Genomic DNA, 19,644 nt, shown 5'->3' on the forward strand with positions numbered 1-19,644 from the left:
CAGTTCGTTCCCAGGTGGCAGTCCAGCATCATGTGACTCTGGGCAAAAGCTCACTTAATCTCCCAAACTACCCCTCGGCTCCTGGATACCCTTAAAGGTAATAAGTTTGCGCTTTACAAAATGTGGAATTGTTATTACTAGGCTCTGTATGCCCTCAGAGCTCCTTCCTCAGTGGAGGAGGCATGCCCCCTTTTGAGGAACTCATGGTTAAGTCCTGGCTATCGACACACCAACTAGATTTAAAGAGTCAATAACACTTGCCCAAATCTTAGAGCACTCACTGGGTTGCACTCTGGGAAAATAACAGGTCCAATTGGCTTCCCAGTGAAATTTTATAAAAAGTTTCTATTATTAGTCAGCCCCCACTTATACTCTTTGCTGGAAGAGGCAAAGGACCTGTATGAGCTGCTGTTGGACTTGCCTGGGGAAATGATCGTTGTTCTCCCGAAACTCGGTAAGTCAGCTGGATGCTCCTCCTCTTACCGGCCTATCTCTCTTATAAATGTAGAAACCAAAGTCCTCACTAAGGGCCATATGTAGGTAGCATACAAGTTACCACTTCTTAAATACCGAACTTTACCGATTCGGTATTTAAGAAGTGGTAACTCGTATGTAGGTAATCATTCGGTAAATATTACCGATTCGGAGAAATTTGGTAATTACCGAATCGGTATTTACCGATTCAGTAATGAGGCATACCTTCCCATTGATTCCTATGGGCCTGGAGGCCCATAGGAATCAATGGGAAGGTATGCCTCATTACCGAATCGGTAAATACCGATTCGGTAATGGGGGGAGCACATTCAAGGGTGGCAGGGTGTCACATTGACACCCTGTTGCACCTCTGATTCCTGCATGTGTGCACATGTGGCGCACATACATGCCCTAAGGGCATGTATGTCTGCCACATGGCACTGTTAGTTCAGCAAAATATTGCTTTTTGCAATGAATTCAGTATTTAGCACCAACATATATTTGGTGCTAAATACCGAATTATTTTCCCTACACATAACTCATTTGAGTGTCACCTATGTCTCATTTCAGGATTCGGTATTTACCGAATCGGTAAAATTACCGATTCGGTAATTTTACCGATTCGGTAAATTACCGAATCCTGAAATGTTCCCCCTACATAGCACAAGCCTAAATACCGGTCGGTAACAGGATATTTACCGAAAATCGGCCGTTACCGACCGGTATTAGGCTACCTACATATGGCCCTAAGATACTTGCCAATTGCATAGTCATGGTCCCTCGTGCCCTTGGTCCAAAATGTTTTCAAGCCAGATCGTGGCACAAAACACTGTCTGCAGAGATTACATTTGATAATGGCCAGGAAGGAGGAGTTGCAAGGTCCCCATGCTCTATTGTTGTTATATTTTAAGAAAGCCCTCGACTCCATAAGTTTAAGGTGTCTACTGCAAATCGTCCACAAAATTAATTTCAGTACCCTGCTTTTAGCCTACTTGCCTATATTATACTCGCATGGGCATGGGTGCGAGTCAACAAGGTTCTCTCTAAACAATTCATGTTCGAGAGGGCCACCAGGCAGAGCTGCCCATCATCCCCACTCCTGTTTGCGCTGGCAGGTGAACGCCAAGCAGAATGGATCAGGAAAGATGCACTGGTGAATGGATTTCAGTGGGTGGATCAGCCAGAGGATCACAATTCCTTATACGCAGATGACATTTTACTGTTTCTGCGGAATCAACGGATGGCTGAAACATGAATAATGCCAATACTGCGTTTATAAGCAGATGTTGCTGGCCTAGTGGTGAATTGGGATAAGTTGCTGTTGGTCCTTCTGGATGAGTCTAACGATATAATGTCATGGCAGCCTGTAGTGAAGTAAAAGATGATCAGGTCCACGTAGGTTCTTGTAGGAATAGTATTTATTTAGTAGATGGTACAAGGTATCAAGATGTTAAGTAGGATGGAAATAAAGACCCCACCAGGAGCTGTCTCCTCACAGCTCAGCCCCAAGCTCCCAACTGAATTCACAGAGCTAGGAACCCAACATTCTAATGTGTCATCATGAATATCAACATTCCACATGGTGACAGCAGAGAATGAGCAAGACAGGATGAGTAGCAATCACTACACAGCCTCTTCTTCCATCCAGTATGTATAGATACCTTTAAGTATCTGGGGATCCACATTGCTTATTTTTTCCTTCCAACAGACTTGAAAGTATAATATCGCTCTAATGCTGGCGCAACTGGATGACAGTATTTGTCGATGGACCGCTTTGCTGTTCTCCATAACAGGCAGGATCACTCTGTTCAAAATAATAGCTCTTCCAAAATCTTTATATTTACTCCAAAATGTTCCATATGCCATCCCACAATCTAAAAGATTATATTTATGGTTGGGCAAACAGCGAAGAGTGTCCTGGGCCAAAGGCACACAAATTGAGTTTGGTGGGTGGCTGGGCATGTATTTAGCTATAATACTGGACCTCTCATCTTACCTGTTTAACCACAAAAGAGCTGCTCCTAAAGTGATAACCACTATAAGGTTTGAGTTATATGATGGGGGGCGTGGCTTGGCAGCCGACGGGCATGGACGCGTGAGCGCAGAGCTCCGCATCCAGCCCAGCCAAACATCCTGAAACGCGAGTTGCCCCGGCGACCTGGAGCTCCCGGAGGGCTTTCCCTGCCGCCTCTGGGCCCGTGGAGCAGACGGGCGGAGAGAAGTGCGGTGCTGGGGGCTGGCGCGGTGCCGGCGCCACGGCGGAGGCGGGCGGCCGTCGGCCATATTGGGCGGCCTGTAAGGAGACGAGCGGCCGCGACCCACAGTATTCGGGGAGCTGGCCGGAAGTGAGGCGGTCCAGGCTGCAAACACCGGAAGTGCCGGGCTCGCACCAGCGGGCAGCGGAGCGGAGCAGGGTCATCTTGTCGTGGAGGGTCCGGAATTGGGAGCCCCTCCGCCACCGGAGCTCGCGGCAGTGGCCGTACTGTGCAGAGGTAGAGAGGCGGAGGCCGGTGCTGGGTTTGAGACGGGAGCGGAGAGCCTGGCACTGGAGCAGATGCAGTGGGCCCGGCGAGATTGATGGGCAGGTGCAGACTACGAGGTGGACGATGAGCGCTGAGGGCGCCCCGGCGGTGGTGGACGGGCTGGCCTCGGGGAGCGGGCTTGAAGGGCTGGCGGCTGGACGGTGCTCACCCTGGTGAGACTGCTCCGGAGATTCCCGTAAGATAGCGGAGGGGGCCAGACGTTGATCCCTACCACAGCGGCGAAGACGGCCTTGGAGTGTGGTGGGGGCCGCTCACATCGGGGCGCCTAGCGCGAGGCAGGAGTGCGCCGGAGCCCGAGTGGTCCAGAGGTACGGGAGCACAGGTCCCTGCAGCCGGCGAGGGGGTCTATTGGCAGCTGCCGAGGTGAACTGGCCCGGAGGACGATTGTGGAGAGGCTCCCTGACGTGCTGCCTGGCGAGGAGAATGGGTAAGCCGCGCCCCAAGCTGGGGGGGAACCCAGCGGATTCAGCGGGAGACTCTGCCGGTGGCCGGGTAGGCGGAACGAGTGCTGATTCTGCGGCGGGCCTACAGCAGCGACAGCTCGACCAAATCCTGCAGGCAATAGCGGACACGAAAACAGCGCTGCAGACTGATATCGCGCAGGTGTCTTCAGATCTAGGGCTGCTCCGGGCGGACCACAGGAAGCTGGTAGACCGGGTCAAGCACACGGAGGACGGGCTGGATTTGGTAGCGCCAGCGCAGAAGGTATTGGAGGGTCAAACAGCGGATCTCCTACGGCGGGTGGCGACCCTGGAAAAGAGAGCTGAGGACGCCGAAGGGCGCAACCGCCGCAATAACATTCGCGTAGTAGGGCTGCCCGAAAAGATCGAAGGGGGAGATATGCTAACCTTTCTTGAGTCCTGGCTACAGGAGGTGGTGGCGCCCGAGGGACTCACGCGGTTTTTCACCCTGGAGAGGGCGCACAGGGTTCCGGCCCGTCCCCCGGATCCGGGCCGCCCGCCCCGGCCGGTGGTGGCCCGCCTGCTGCATTACAGAGACCGTGATATCATCCTTCAGAGGGCCAGGACATCGGGACCCTACCAGGTGGAGAACGTTGCGGTTTCTATTTACCCGGATTACCCCATGGAGGTTCAACGCAGACGCTCCTCCTTCCAGGCGGTGAAGAGAGCGTTGCGGGAAGAGGGGCTGCAGTACTCTTTGTTGTTCCCGGCCCGCCTCCGAGTCGTGCTGGACGGGACGACATCCTTCTTCACTGACCCCGCAGCAGCCTGGAGTTGGCTGGAATCGGCCCGGACTCGCGCAACGGCGCATGCTGCTGCGGAGGGGCCGCAGGGAACCCCGGCGAAGAGCCGCCGCAGCAGGCGTGACAAGGTGCGGGCGGTGGGGGCCCGCTCACCGGGTGCCTCCCAGACGGCTCTGGAACGGCGAGCTGCACTGCGGGCGGTCTCTGTGATTTCGGGGGCCACGGCCTCTCCGCCCAGCGAGGCTACGGGCTCCCGGAAGGGCACGGAGGACTCCCAATCGGATGGTGCTGTCGAGGAGGCGGAGGAGTTGCCTGATGTTACCCCTGGGACGGCGGACGAATTGTTGGACGCCTGAAGGTTTGAGGAGTGCTTGTGCCATGGACAGCGGGACGCGGGCGGGGGGGACAAGGAGTGTGGGGAGAGGGAGGCCGGGCCGGGCTTGGCGGGGCTCGGGGAGGGGCTGGTGCCTGGTGGGGTCCCACGGATGAGCCTTTTGAGGGGTCTTGGAGGTGCAGGCGGGGGGGCCTGCAGGGAGCGGACCGCTGGGGGACGATTGGCGGAGTCTGGGCGAGGATGCTCTGAGGAGAACTGTCATCGAGCTCGTCAGGCGTAGAGCCACCACCTCAAACTCACGGACATAGTGAGACTCTGGTGGCTACCAGAGTGTTTGGGTTTTTGTTTGGGGCAGTATTTGGATGGGTGACTGTGGTTTAGAGCCTGTTCTGGGGAAGGGAGGGAGAACGGGGAGTTGGGATGTTCTGGGGGTTCAGGGTTTTGTCAGTGTGCCTCGGAGGGGTAGGAAAGGATGGTTAGTTTGGCGCTGGGATGGGGACCCCACCTGAACTGAGATTTTTGACCTGGAATGTGAGGGGGCTCACCTCTATGGTGAAGAGATACAAAGTCCATGCCTACTTGGTGCGGAGAGGGGTCCAGGTAGCCTTCCTTCAAGAAACCCACTTAGATAAAGAGGAGGGGAAGGCATTACAGAGGCGCTGGCGGGGTCAATTGTACTATACAACCTTCTCGAAGTTTGCCCGGGGGGCTCTGATTTGGGTGAGAGCGGGGGTCCCTTTCCAGCCTTTGATGACGTTAGTGGACCCGGAGGGCAGGTTTGTGGCGGTGCAGGGGCGGTTGGATGGGAGAGACCTGAGCTTGTGCAGTGTGTATGCCCCTAATATGGACCAGGCCGCGTTCTTCTCCAGGCTGTCGGGCCAGTTGGCGGCGTATCTGACGGGGCCGGTGGTGTTGGGAGGGGATTTTAACTCAGTGACTGATGTTGAGCTGGATAGGTCCCACCCACCCCTTGCACAGTCCGTGGTGTGTCGGGTGGCCAATAGTCGACGGAATTGGCAGGCTACCTGGGGGCTGGTGGACACGTGGCGCACTCATCATCCGCTGGACAGGGATTACTCCTTTTATTCTGCCCCTCATGAGCTGTATGTCCGCTTGGATGGTATACTGTGTTCCCCGGACGTCCATACGCTGATGCGGCATAGTGAATATCTAGCTAAAACTCTCTCGGATCATAACCCCTGTGTGGGGATGCTGCAGTGGTCCCGGCAGCGGCAAGCCATTCCTACGTGGCGTCTTAACCCCTTGCTTCTGGAGGACTCGGTCTTCCGGGCTGAGGTCAGCGGCTGCATTACACAATATTTTGGTCGGAACTCGGGTTCGACGGCAAGCCGGGCGACGGAATGGGACGCGTTTAAGGCGGTTCTTCGGGGGGTTTCTATATCATCCACGGCCGGAGTGCGGAAGACTTTATTGAAGAAGGTTGACGGGGCGGAGACCCTGCTGAGGGCGGCTGAGCGGGCGCATCAGGCGGGAGACGGTGAGTTGGCCGCAGTTGCCGAGGCACGTGAGGGCGTGGCGGTGCAGGTGGAGAGGCTCCGCTGTTTTGATCATAAAAGCTACCTTATGCGAGCGCACGCGGAAAGGGATAAGGTGGGGTCCCTTCTGGTGTGGTTGGCGAACCCGACGGCCCGGGGGGAACCGATACTTTCCCTGGCTGACGCGGGGGATACCCCGGTTTATTCCCAGATGGGGATAAATCAGCGGTTTGCCAGTTATTATGCTGGGCTGTATAATAGCACTATGGAGGGTGAGCCCGAAGGCCTAGCGGGCTTCTTATTGGAGGCCCGCCTTCCTCGACTGGACCCGGAGGTTGGGAAGGATCTCGGGGGCGTTATATCGCTGGGCGAGATCCGTGCGGCGATTAGGCACATGGCCCGTCGGAAAACCCCGGGGGCGGATGGGTTGCCTGTCGAGTTCTTCGCGGCTTTCCCGGATTTGTTAGCGCCGCAGCTGCAGGTGCTGTACAGCGAGGCCTGGCGGCTTGGGCGCTTGCCCGCCTCTGCCCGAGAGGCGATTGTAGTGCCTTTATTGAAGCCCGGGGGGGAGGCCGGCGCGCGCACGGCGTACTGGCCACTCTCAATGCTGACGGTAGACTATAAAATTTTGAGTAAAATACTGGCGTCGCGCCTTTTGAGTCATATGACCACCTTAATCCACCCGGATCAGGCGGGCTTCATCCCTCGGCGCAGCACGGCCACTTCTGTGCGACGGTTGTTGCGAGTGATGGAACTGGACCGGGATGTTTTCCCGGAGGCCTGCACGCTGTCGGTCGACATAGAAAAGGCCTTCGATAGTGTGGAATGGCCCTATCTCTACCGAGTGCTGCGGGAGTTTGGGTTGGGGGAGGACTTCGTCCGCTGGACCACATTGCTTTATAGCGATGCTACGGCCCAAGTGAAGACGGGGGCTACCATATCGGTCCCCTACCGTGTGCGGAGGGGGACGAGGCAGGGGTGCTCCCTCTCCCCCCTGTTGTTTGCCCTGGCCGTCGAGCCGCTGGCGGCTCATGCCCGACGAGGGGGCGCTTATGTGGGAGTTTCCTTGCGGGAGGATACCCACTATATCTCCCTATACGCAGATGATCTGCTGATGTTCTTGGCAGATGCGGACAGCGCGCTGGACGGAGCGATTGCCCTGTTGGAAGAGTTTGGTCGACTATCTGGGCTTAAGGTCAACTGGGGTAAGACATGCTTGTTCCCGTTGTCGCAGGGAGCACGGGCCCCGCGGGCGCTGGGACAGATCCGATGGGAAGGCAGCTGTCTCCGTTATCTGGGGGTTAACATCTATCATACCCAGACTGATTTGTTGGAGGGGAATGTTGGCAGGGCCCTTCGTGGCTTACGGGGTAGCATGGGGTTTTGGAGTACGCTCCCACTTTCGTGTGCTGGGAGGGTGGCGCTGCTGAAAATGGTGGCACTGCCACGTCTTCTTTATTATTTTCGCACCCTTCCCATATGGATCCCGGCGGCGTTTTTCGCGAGGCTGCGGGTATTGTCCACGGGCTTCATTTGGGGCTCGGGAAGGCGGCGAGTGGCGCTGACCACGCTGCGGCGGCCGCGAGCGGAGGGGGTCTTGGCGGCTCCAGATTTTGAGTGGTACTACTTGGCGGCCCAGCTCCAATGGCTTACGCAGGCGGTAGCCAGGGAGTACAGAGGCCCGGAGGGCCCTGAGGGCAGGCTGATACCGCGACATGTGCTGGCTTTTATAGTCCTCCACCAGAGGCTAGACCTAGCCCAGCTCACCTTAGAGGAACGTACCCTACGGTTGTGCTGGAACAGATGCCAGAGGAAGGCCGCCATAGTCCACCCCTATGCCCCGGAGATACCCCTGGGGATGTGTACGGCGTTCCCACATGGGGGCGATTGGTCTGGGTTAGTGGTTTGGGAGGAACTGGGTGTGCAGATGGTGGGCGACTTATTTAGAGAGGGGGTGCTGATGCCTTTTCAGGACTTGCAGGACTCTTATGGGCTCCCGCGGGGAGACTTCCTGCTTCACGCGGCCCTGGTAGCGAGCATCCAGAGGCATTGGAACAGGGAGCTTTCGGAACCACCGACCGCCGCGGGTTGTCAATATGTGGTGATGGCGGCGGGGACGACTAAGGCCGTCACTTGCCTCTATCGCCGGCTGTCGATGGAGAGACTCCTCCCCCTGGACACCCTGAAGGCGAAATGGGAAACGGACCTCGAGAAAGAGATCCCTGAGTCCACATGGTCCACGCTGGTGAGGAGGGCCTGGAAGGGAACGAGGAATGCCCGGTTCCAGTTAGTCCAGGTTTTTACGCTACACAGGGCGTACCTGACTCCGGCCAAGATCTTGCGATATTTCGGGGGGGTACACTCTCAGTGTCCACGGTGTGGGGGAGAAGGTGCGGACTTTCGGCACATGTTTTGGTCCTGTGCACGGTTGGGCGACTACTGGGCTGCAGTAGTGGATTGTTTGAACCAGGTAACGGATCGCTCCATTGCCCCGGATATGGGGGTTTGCTTGTTGCTTTGGTTTCCCCACACTCGCCGCACGAAGGTCACTAGCAAGTTTTATGATCTGGGGCTGATAATGGCCAAGAGGGAACTGACTATGCACTGGAAGTCCCGGGGGGGGCCTAGCTTCCTGCGATGGAGGTCGGCGTTGGCGCGATGGGCGGGAGCAGAGGGCACGCTCCGGGTGCAATTGGCACTCCGGAGGGATGATGAAAAGGCACTGGCGACAGCCCGGGCATGGGAAGCGTTGGTGGTAGAACTTCAGGGACTGATGTCCGAGGCTGGGGACGGGGAGAGCGTGCCTGATAGGCAGGAGGTAGTGGGGAGCGGGGAGTAGTAGGGGTGAGGCGGTGGGTCCTGGCCGCCCACACTTTGGCTCGGCATGATGGAAGGTTCTGCTTGCTTGGGGAGAGGTTGGGCTCCTGTATATTATGGTCTAGGGAGGGGGGGCGCATCGAAAGAAGGGGTGGGGTAGGGGGCAGGGGCACACTGACACGGGGTGGGGGAGGGGGGGGGGGTAAGGGACCGGGTGGGCAGGTTGTTCCGGCTCCTGGAGCATTGGGTTGCGGCTACGGGTGTGGTACTTCCTGGATGGGTGGGGGGGGCGAGATGTTTGTTGATTTACTGATTTGGAAACCAATAAAAAATGTTTCAACAAAAAAAATAAGGTTTGAGTTATATTGTGAGTGAGGACATCTGACAAAAAGTAACGGACTGGTCTCACACACCACCTGGTGTCATATTTAATCATTGACCAGTCCTCGCCCTCTAAAACCTTGGTTTGATAGAGGGCGGGCATACATCTGACGACAGGGATGCACTTCTAAACTAAGTGGGGGCCCGTGTATAAGTGAGTGAGATTAAAAATCATTATAGTTATCCTCATTGTGTTTTTTAATGTGAGAGGTAACTATATGATGTTTTAAAAGCAGGTGACGGTATGTGGGGGAATTAGTGTCCACTAACCGTTGAGTTTAGAGGTCGACATGTTTCTGCCGTCTTGGCCCAGGAGGGTCCAGGGCATTCATCAGGACCTAAATATGTTAATGGGGGCTCTGTTCTTACCAAAAGTGGCAAGAGTGTACCACTGTGTGGGCGCGATCAGTGTCACACTCCACAATTGGATGGCTCCTAGATTCAAGCCCTAAAAACCAAAGCTACTGGCCCCATGGGAGGAGGGGAGGGGAAACCCCTGTTTGTCAGAACTGCCTCAAGGAAAGTTTCCTGCGTGGATCCTAGGCGACTGCTCCCGTTCCTCCTCTCATCTTACCACCATTAATGATTGGATGTTTGGGGACAGGGATGACCTAGCTTATAGACTAGAACTGCAATACTTTTGGGATGCTAACCCAATGCACTTCCGGTACCAATCCACTATTCCGAAACATCTTCCAGAAGTCATGCGTCTGTCTTTATAGCGTGGCATAAAGTTCTAGCTCACATGGCCTAGTATAAACAGATCATGCTAGAAACTCCCCTTTGGCAGGGCAACTTACTCCCGACTGCCAATATGGCCTCAGCATTTAAAGCATGGGACCTCATTGGTATTTCCTACCTCAAGGATAAATGGGAAGGAGACCGTATTACGGCCTTTGCTACCTTGTGTGGTACATTGTGTATAAATAAGTCCCAATTCTTCTGTTTCATTCGATTGCGCCATATGCTAGAACCATGCAATCTCAACTGATACGCCCCCTGGAATATAATCCCTTGGAGTTATGTGAGAAAGAAAGGGACCCCCTGCAGGGATTACAGAGCTCCTAGGGCAGGGTAAATAACAAATATGAACTTAACTACCTAGGCAGTCAGAAATAATGAACAACTATTTGATACATTAGACATTTTCAATATTGCAGAAGGAAACACAGTGTACATGATATTAGTAAAAAAAAATATTTAATTTTTAATGTGTGTAGATTGCACAAAAATATATATAATGATGCTAAGCAATTCTACTTTGAAATAACTAATTCAACTGATATCAAGCAAAATGGACAATGCAATACAAGTTTTTAAAACAATTCATATGTACAATACAGACGACAACAGATACAAATACAAAAAGACAAACAGAGTGGCTGAGATTGAGATGTTCTCAACGCGCGTTTCGACGCAGGCAGAGCGTCTTCATCAGGAGAGCCACAATCTTTTGTGTTCTATAAATATACAAAATACTCATATGAACAGACAAGAATGTACAATTTTTTTAAATATTTCTTAAAGGGTGATTTTGACAGCATTTCATTATCTTTAGCACTTAAATTTGTGAAGGATCTCAGTGTCTTTAAGAAATATTTAAAAAAATTGTACATTCCTGGGCCTGGGGTACTTGATCGCTAAAAGAGATATAGCAAGCTATTGGAGAGCCAAAGCTCTTCCCAACATGAAAGGCTTGAAACTGGGTATGGATAGATGCTCTAAGATGGAGCATATGGTCTACACTGCATGAACTTGTCCATGGAAAGTTGAAAAGATTTGGAGAAGGGGGCTGGAATTAGTATAATTTATATACTACGGAAACCTTAGGTAGCCCAATATACTTTTGCTCACATGTGGGTTGGCTCCAGACATATGTTGATTCCAAGAGTAAGAACACAATTTTTGTAACAGTTGATGAATACTGTAGACTATATTGAACTGCCAGAACTGCCTGTACGATGTTATATGTTGACAAATTACAATAAACACACCTTGACAAAAAATGAATATAAATCCCATTGCAAGATTGCGGGCCATGCGTGTGCATGTGTCTTGACACATGCACATGCATGTGAATGGCAACAATCACTGCATAGCCAATGAATAGTGTTTTAGAGCTGAGGCCTACTGGCTTTGACAATGCTTGTTTTATTTTGGCAGGAAGCCCATTCACAAGTGGATTGTTGCAGGATTGTAATACTCTTCTTAAAACACAAGGTTGTAGTTCATTGGATCAGAAATGAGCACCTACATTACAGACAGCTACAATACTTTGAATTTAAACAGTTTAAGCACAGGTAACACGTTCCTGTCTTTTTGGGTTATTAGTATACTACCCTCCTGGTCCAAGAACACAGTTCATTAAGACCTGGAACAAGGTGTTGGAACCGTTCATCTCCTGTGCCAAATTACCATTTTAGGGGAGTTTATTTTTCATCTTGCTGAAGACTGCAATGACACTAGGGCACTCTCAGATTTGATTAACAGATCTCGCTTTTGCCAACAGATGGATCTTATAACCCAAATAAGTGGACCCACTCTGGATGGCATCTATACCAACCATGAGGCCCTGTCAATGAAAGATTGTCTCCCTTTTAGTTGGACTGATCACTATGTGGTGGGGCTTAGAGTGCACAGTTAGAAAATAAGGAAGATTATACAGGACAAATGCTCAACTTTCAGAAGGTGGAGCAAAATCTCCAGCTACGAGCTGATGAGAGCCCTTAACAATTCTCAGACAAAAGGACAGAGTGGTTAGGGACAGTCAGCAGAAGATTTTAATAAATGGGTGCTATCAGCTATTGAGGAGTTCACACCCACTATAAGCAAAACCACAGACAGGAGGAAAGCTTCAGCCCCAAGGTTGTCTGAGGTGTTTAAAGACCTCCAACGGCAATACTGTAGGCAAGAACGGAGGTGGAGAAGGTCTTTTAAATCAGAAGATAAGAATAAATGTAAAGAGAAGATTCTAAAATACAAATGTGCCATCAAAGAAGCAAAATCTTCATATTTTTCCCACAAAAACCATCCTCTATCAATGTTTCAAAGGAATTGTTCAAGGTGATAAGAGATCTGACATCTCCGCCTGCTCAACGGGAGCTGCAGAACTCTCTGGATTTTTGCAATAAGATGGCCTCTTTTTTTAAGGACACGATTATGAAGATCTTCTCTGACTTTCAGGTGCCTGAAGACTGCTCAGGTATGTCATCAATGGAAGACAACTCTATTGGGTGGACCACCAATGTCCACTGGGCAGAAACTGTCCACATTCTCTCCTATTCCAGAGGCATTTATGGTGAACATTGACTCTCAGATTTGGAGTCATGAGTCTACCCGCAATGCTGGAAAGAGGCTATCATCATTCCCCTTAAAGAGAAATCTAATGAGGATCAGGGAGATCTGAAAAATCTTCGATCTATATTCCTGTTGCCCGCGCCAGTAAAACTTCTTGAGAAACACATCAATCAGGAATTAGCTCTGTTTCTCACAGATCATGAGCTTCTGGATCCATCTCAGAACGGCTTTAGGATGAATCACAGCACTGAATGGGCACTGATTGCAGTGGCAGGTTCTATTCGCTGCCAAGTGGATCAGGAAGGCTTGGCCAATCTAATTATGCTAGACCTATCTGCAGCCTTCAACACCATATCTCCACTTTGGCTGGTGCAAAGACTACATCAGCGAGGGCTGACTGATTCTGCATTAAATCTCCAAGAATCCTTCTTGATAAATAGGACACAAATGGAGAGCTGTGGGGACTTCAGGGCGAGAACTTTCCAGCTTCCCTGTGGAGTCCTGCAAGGGTCCTCCTTCAGTCTCACCTTTTTCAACCTTTATGTGGCCCATTGGCAAAACTTGTTCGGTTGTTTGATTTTCAAGTATTGTACTATGCGGACAATACCCAAATCAGTGTGTCAATATCAGGTAACTGGGCAGGAGTAGTGACCATTTCAGGTCATGTATGGTTGAAGTAAGCACCTGGATGGGGAGAATTGGCTTAAAATGAACGCCGAGAGACTTCGATTGTGGCGTTCGGAACAGAAAATTCAATTTGGAATGAGCATTGGTGGACTGAGACATGCAGCCCGTTACCTACGCTGGACGTCTCTGCAACAAATCTAGGGGTGATCCCAGAGCCAGTTGCTCAGGGATCTCCCCCCACCCTGACAGAACACGCATGCAACCTCAACATTATACTGGACTCATCACTCACTATGAACCGCCAAATTAAGACAGTTTCCTCAGCCTGCTTCCACACGCTCTGCCTGCTTCGAAAGACATTCAGATGGATCCCCAGAGAATCCAGAAAGACGGTCACCCACGCACTCATCACCAGCAGACTTGACTACGGAAGCGCACTCTACGACGGCATCAGCCAGAAACAGCTTTAGAAACTACAGAACGTCCAAAATGCCGCAGCCAGTCTGCTCCTTGACATACCCCACAGCAGCAATATCAAGCAACACCTCCGACAATTCCACTGGCTCCCAGTCAACAAGAGAGTCACTTTAGAGCTCATCACTCATGCCTACAAAGCTCTACACAACAAAGGACCAGCATACCTGAACCACCGCCTCACATTCCACGTACCCATCAGACAATTCCGATCCTCCCAACTCGCCCTCGCTTCCGTCCCCAGGACCCACAAGACCAGAACTAGAGGAAGGTCATTCTCCTACCTCACCGCCAAGACCTGGAACACCCTGCCTCTCCACCTCAGGTAATCTGCGTCGCTGACCCAATGCAGGAAGTACCTCAAGACCTGGCTCTTGAAATGATCCTCCACCCAGTCCGACCAGCAGCTCCCCCAGCGATTTGAGACCCTCACGGGTGAGTAGCCGCGCTTTACAAGTCCCTGATTGATTATCTTTGATAACATGCTAATATTTGACTGTCAGGTCAATAGAACAATGAGCTCCTGCTTCTGGATTATTAAACGCCAGAAGAAGACTTTTCCCTTGCCTTCCGAGGTGCACTAATAACATCCCGCCTTTGACTACTGTAACGCCCTGTATATGAATGTCAACAAGTATTCACTGAATAAAATTCAGGTCATCCAAAATGCGGTGGCTCGGTTGGTGTTGGGCGTTCCTAAACATCTCTCAGTGAGAGAGGGATTGTGAACACTCCACTGGCTCCCAGTGATGAAGCGGCTGATCTATAAAGCCTTGTGTCTGGTTTATAAGTTTTTCAACCAGCAGGGTGCCTGCTATCTGAGAACTGTTACAGCAAACAAATGATGGACGGAATGCTGACAATCCACGATCCAACAATTTTTCTCTCAAGGCACTGGCATGAAATATATACTCATCTTTGAAAGGACAGTTCCGCCATATTCTTAAAAATTGCCCAAATGGCAAATTTTCTTTCAAGTTTCTAGGGTGATGACTTGAAAAATGCAGGGCCTTATTTCTGTCAGAAAAATTGTTAGATCGTGGATATCCTAATAAACTTTTAAAGAGAGCAATGAAAAGGGTATGGTGGACACCTCGTGAGACCCTACTTGGAAAAAATAAGAAATGCAAGATGGACAATATAGTATGTGTATCAACATTCTGCCCCACATCAAATTGGCTTAAGAAAGTGATTTTTCAGAACTGGCATCTAGTGAAAAATCTCGACAGATCACTAACAGAAGTTCCACTCTTTGCTTTTAAGAAAGACAGAAGGATTGCCAATCAGATTGTTAGAGCGGCTTTACCAAAATCAACAACAACCACTTTACGTGAGTACATTGGACTACCTCCAGTAGGAGGACATCATAAATGCGGTACATGCATTTGTTGCGAATCAACAATAGAGGGTGAACTGTTGACATACAATGATATCCATTGGAAACACAACATTTTTACCAACTGCAAGTCCAAATATGTAGTTTATGGAATCTGGTGTCCTTGTAAAAAAACTCTATATAGGCAAAACCAACCAGGAAATCCTCCATAGGATCTCACAACACAAATCTAGAATTAGGAAAAATGTGCAAACTGCACCTTTAGTAAATCATTGGCACGAATATACACATACAGAAAGAGACGTAAGATGGACAGTAATTTCTAATGGCAATGTTGATTATCAGATTTAATACAACTGTTAATGAGCTCAAGGAGATTTCTTAGATTTTCAAATTGTAATCTCGAGTTTCTTCGCAAAAAGAAACGTCTCGCGGCCCTAATAGATGTAAAGACTGATTATGATTGCAGGAGAATCTTCATAATCAAATCGGCAACAAAGATCCTGTTCGCCTTTAAAATATCTACATCTTGCGATTGTTAATGCCTGGTGAAAAAGAATTGTGCTTTGCAGTCATATGCCCATATGTTCAAAACACGTAAATTCAAGTATCACGAGCTAGGCAGCATAGACTAGACGCCATGCAAAGAACGACCCGTTCCGCAACTGATTGAGTTTAGAACAACTACAACTCCCAGTTGCCTTCGAGTAATTCGTCATCCGTCGGACGCATTTTTATGACGGAGCGTTGAGCGTCCCATTCAAACAACTTCCCGTTCTAAAACAAACTGGAATGCTTTCTGTGAAGAGACGGAATTAATAACCTAAAGGTAAGCAAAGCTATAGTGTATCTCCTCAGCTTCATGCAATAAGCTGCTACGCATCACTCACGTGAATGTCTGGTAGTTTAACATTAATGAACTTACGGGCTTAAAAAATGCCAACGACGATTCGTTCTCCTTCCAGCCACCCGGCACTCAAGCATTTCGGTCAGGTCGGCCTTTCCGTAAACGGAATACAATGAATCCGGTATGTTGGATAATATCTACAGCCGATTGGGATAAACTGCAAAGCTTGATTCCGCTCGCTCTTTAAAACAGTTTTTTATGATTTTTTCAGATATGTAGTACGAATGTTGACTCTCCATCAGCGACATATCCTCCTTTGCACAGTGTAGTGTCCTGGGAATGGACACTAGGACCCTGAACTGGACGAAGGGCAGGGAGGTCACCGGACACCACATCCGGTCAGGGTGTGGGGAGGGGCAGAAGGCAGGAAGCAGAAGAGCGGAGCAGACGTGGGCACACGAAGAGAAGAGGAATAAAGTTTGCATACACCATACCGTATACTGTGTCCTTCTTGCGGCGCTGCGACACGACATCTAGCGATCGAAGGAGGGATCTCAAAGAACATCATCGCTGAGACTGTCGGAGCCCACCGGTGTCACTAAAATCGGAGCCAGGAGCCCACCCTGGTCCGGAGCGCCAAGAAGAAGAGGAAAGGACGAACAAACATCGGTGCGGGAGCCCACCCCGGCAGTGGTAACCAAGTAAGAAGGAAAGCTGGGAAGGAGCATCGCGCGAGGCTGGCGAGCGGTGTGCTGGGGAGATAAGGATCTCGCGCGCCTGAGTTTAACGAACTCTCGTGAGATTACGGCGGCCATTTTGAAGTCAGGCGAGAGGACCAATAAGGACCCAGGAATACACGGCGGCCGATTTGAAAGGCCAGGCAAGTGCAAAACAAGCACAAAACAACGCGAGAGTGCGGCGGCCATTTTGAGGTCAGGCAAAAAGGACCAATAGGCAGCCAGGAACACACAGCGGCCATTTTGAAAGGCCAGGCAAGAGAAAAAAGAAAACAAAAAGACAGAATTGAAGGGAAATAACAACAAACAACGACAAATACTGGCAATAGAGAAGCAAAGGACAAATAAAAGAAGGAAAAGGGTGACATAAGGAAATAAACAAGGAAGCAAAAAGAAAAAAAAAAAAAGAAAGGAGATGAGTGACGACGACAAAAAGAGCACACAAGCTGTCTTCCGCAGGCCACTACCATTCAACACATCGGAACCTCAAGCGGGCATCATATGGGAGAAATGGATAAGGAAATTTGAACGTTACATGCGGGCAACGGACATCGTGGAGGGCAAGAAACTGGATCTGCTTGTGAATCTTGGGGGAGACGACATAGAGGATTTGCTCCTGATTTGCTCCTGACGTTCCCCAGCGACAACACAACAGACTACAAAGGCGCACAAATTTGACCCCCAACGCAACATTGATTTCGAGAGATACACGTTCAACACGGCGTGCCAAAGGCCAGAGGAGAGTATGGATGACTTTGCGACACGGCTGCGGAAACTGGTCACACACTGCGAATTTGAAAAGTTTGAAAACGACCAAGCGATACGTCTGCGTCTCATTGAAGGATGTCAGTCGGTGGAGTTCCGAGCACGCATTCTGAAGGAACCTACGACACTTGAAAAAATATTGATGATGGCCCGCACAGAAGCACGGGCCACGGAGCACGCCAAGCAAATCCAAATGGGCCAAGAAAAAGGAACGGCACTGGCACATCATGTCACTGGAAACTTCAGGAAAAAGGAACACCGAGAGTGACCACCTCCCAGGAAGACAAACAACACATCCTACAGGTGCGGTCTTGAGTTTCCCCATGTCGGCACCTGCCCAGCAATGGGCCAGAAGTGCAGAAAATGCAACAGAGACAATCATTTCGCAAGTACGTGCATGAGCAGACAGTTCAGAAGTGAGAGAGGATGTGCAGCCGGAACAAGGATGACCAGCACTAGATATGCCAGACACATAGAGACGGCGGAGAGAAGCTCGTCCGACGAGTCGGACGGCACTACAGCACCTGAGAGAGAAGCTCGGCTCTATCTAATGTCCGATGTGCCCAAAGAAGAAAGACGGCAAGAACACATCCAGCTGGTAGAGAAGCAGACAATAAAGAAGACTGCCACCGTGGACATCGAGGTCGGGAACCACCTAGCGAAGTTTGTGCTTGACAGTGGAGCGACATGCAACATCATGTGCATGTCTGAATACATGAAAATGAGAGTCAAGCCAACATTACGACCATCAACAGTAGATGTGTTCACCTGGGGTTCAATGAAACCGGTGGAAAACATGGGAAAATTCACAGAGACTTTAACATACAAGGATAGGGCATACCAAGAAGACATACACGTACTGAAAGGTGACATCCCAGCACCTTGCCTGCTGAGCAATGTAACGGCACAGGTCATGGGGCTACTTGCCATGACTTATCACATGTCAGAAAAAGAGACAATATTGCAAGAATACCCGAAAATACTAGAAGGTTTGGGAAAACTGAAAGGGAAGCAGATAACGCTGCACATCAATGAAGCAGTCCGGCCGGTGGCCCAGCACCACAGGAGGGTCCCGATACATCTACAACCACAAGTAGAAGAAGAACTAAAAAACTTACTGGCGCAAGACATAATTGAACCGGCGGAAGGACCAACACCGTGGGTATCACCAATAGTGGCAGTTCCGAAGAAGAACACCTCCAAAATATGGATCTGTGTGGACATGAGAATACCTAACACAGCCATCTCGAGAGAACGCCATCCGGGACCACATTTGAATGACATGATCAGCCGTCTAACAGGGGCGTGCAGGTTCTCGAAGCTAGACTTGTGTAAAGGGTATCATCAACTAGAACTAGACCCACAATCAAGATACATATCAATTTTCTCCACGCACCTAGGCTTATTCAGGTACAAAAGACTAAGTTTTGGAATATCATCGGCTGCTGAGATATTCCAGGAGACGATACGGCAAGTAATACGACCAGTACAAAATAGTTTCAACTATAGCGATGACATTCTAGTATTTGGGAAGTCTGATGAGGAGCACAACAGCGCTCTACGTCAAGTATGCAAGCAGCTGGAACAAGCAGGGTTGACACTAAATGGAGAAAAATGTGAACTAGAAAGAAAAGAACTGGTATTTTTCGGACACATATTTTCAAAAAAAGGGATGAGGCCAGATCCCAGCAAAGTGGAGACGCTGAAGAACACGAAATCACCAAAAGATGCAGCAGAAGTAAGGTCATTTTTAGGACTGGCCAGCTACTGCGCCAGATACATACAAGACTTTGCAACGGTGAGCACCCCGCTGAGAGAACTGACCAAACAGGGCCAAAAGTTCATCTGGTCTCAGCAATGCAACGAGGCGTTCGAGGAGATCAGGAAGGCAGTGATGACAGTGGAACATCTAGCATATTTCGACCCTCTGCTCTGCACTGAACTGACGGTGGATGCAAGCCCAGTAGGACTAGGGGCGATACTAGCGCAACACCAACCAGGGAGGGACTCACCAAGGAGAATTGTTGCCTACGCCAGCAAAAGCCTTACGGACATTGAAAGGGCGTATTCGCAGCCAGAAAAAGAAAGCTTAGCGGTGGTATGGGCGTGTGAGCATTATCACATGTTCATATATGGGAAACAATTCACGATCATCACGGATCACCAAGCACTGATAACAATATATGGCAACCCGTCAGCAAAGATGCCGCCGCAAATCGAGCGTTGGGGAATCCGGTTAATGGACTATGATTTCACGATTGTCCACAAACCGGGGAAAGAGCACAATCCAGCAGACTACATGTCGAAACACC

General features: G+C 50.4%; 1 protein-coding gene across 3 annotated transcripts in view; it reads right to left on the minus strand.

Annotated features, from left to right (window-relative positions):
* Positions 1-19,644, minus strand: part of LOC146805541 (ATP-binding cassette sub-family C member 5-like) — a 1,766,780-nt gene that overhangs the window by 1,392,723 nt on the left and 354,413 nt on the right. The gene's annotated exons all lie outside the window — the stretch shown is intronic.

This window comes from Triturus cristatus, chromosome 8 (genome assembly GCF_964204655.1).
Source record: "Triturus cristatus chromosome 8, aTriCri1.1, whole genome shotgun sequence".
NCBI classification, from domain to species: Eukaryota; Metazoa; Chordata; class Amphibia; order Caudata; family Salamandridae; genus Triturus; species Triturus cristatus.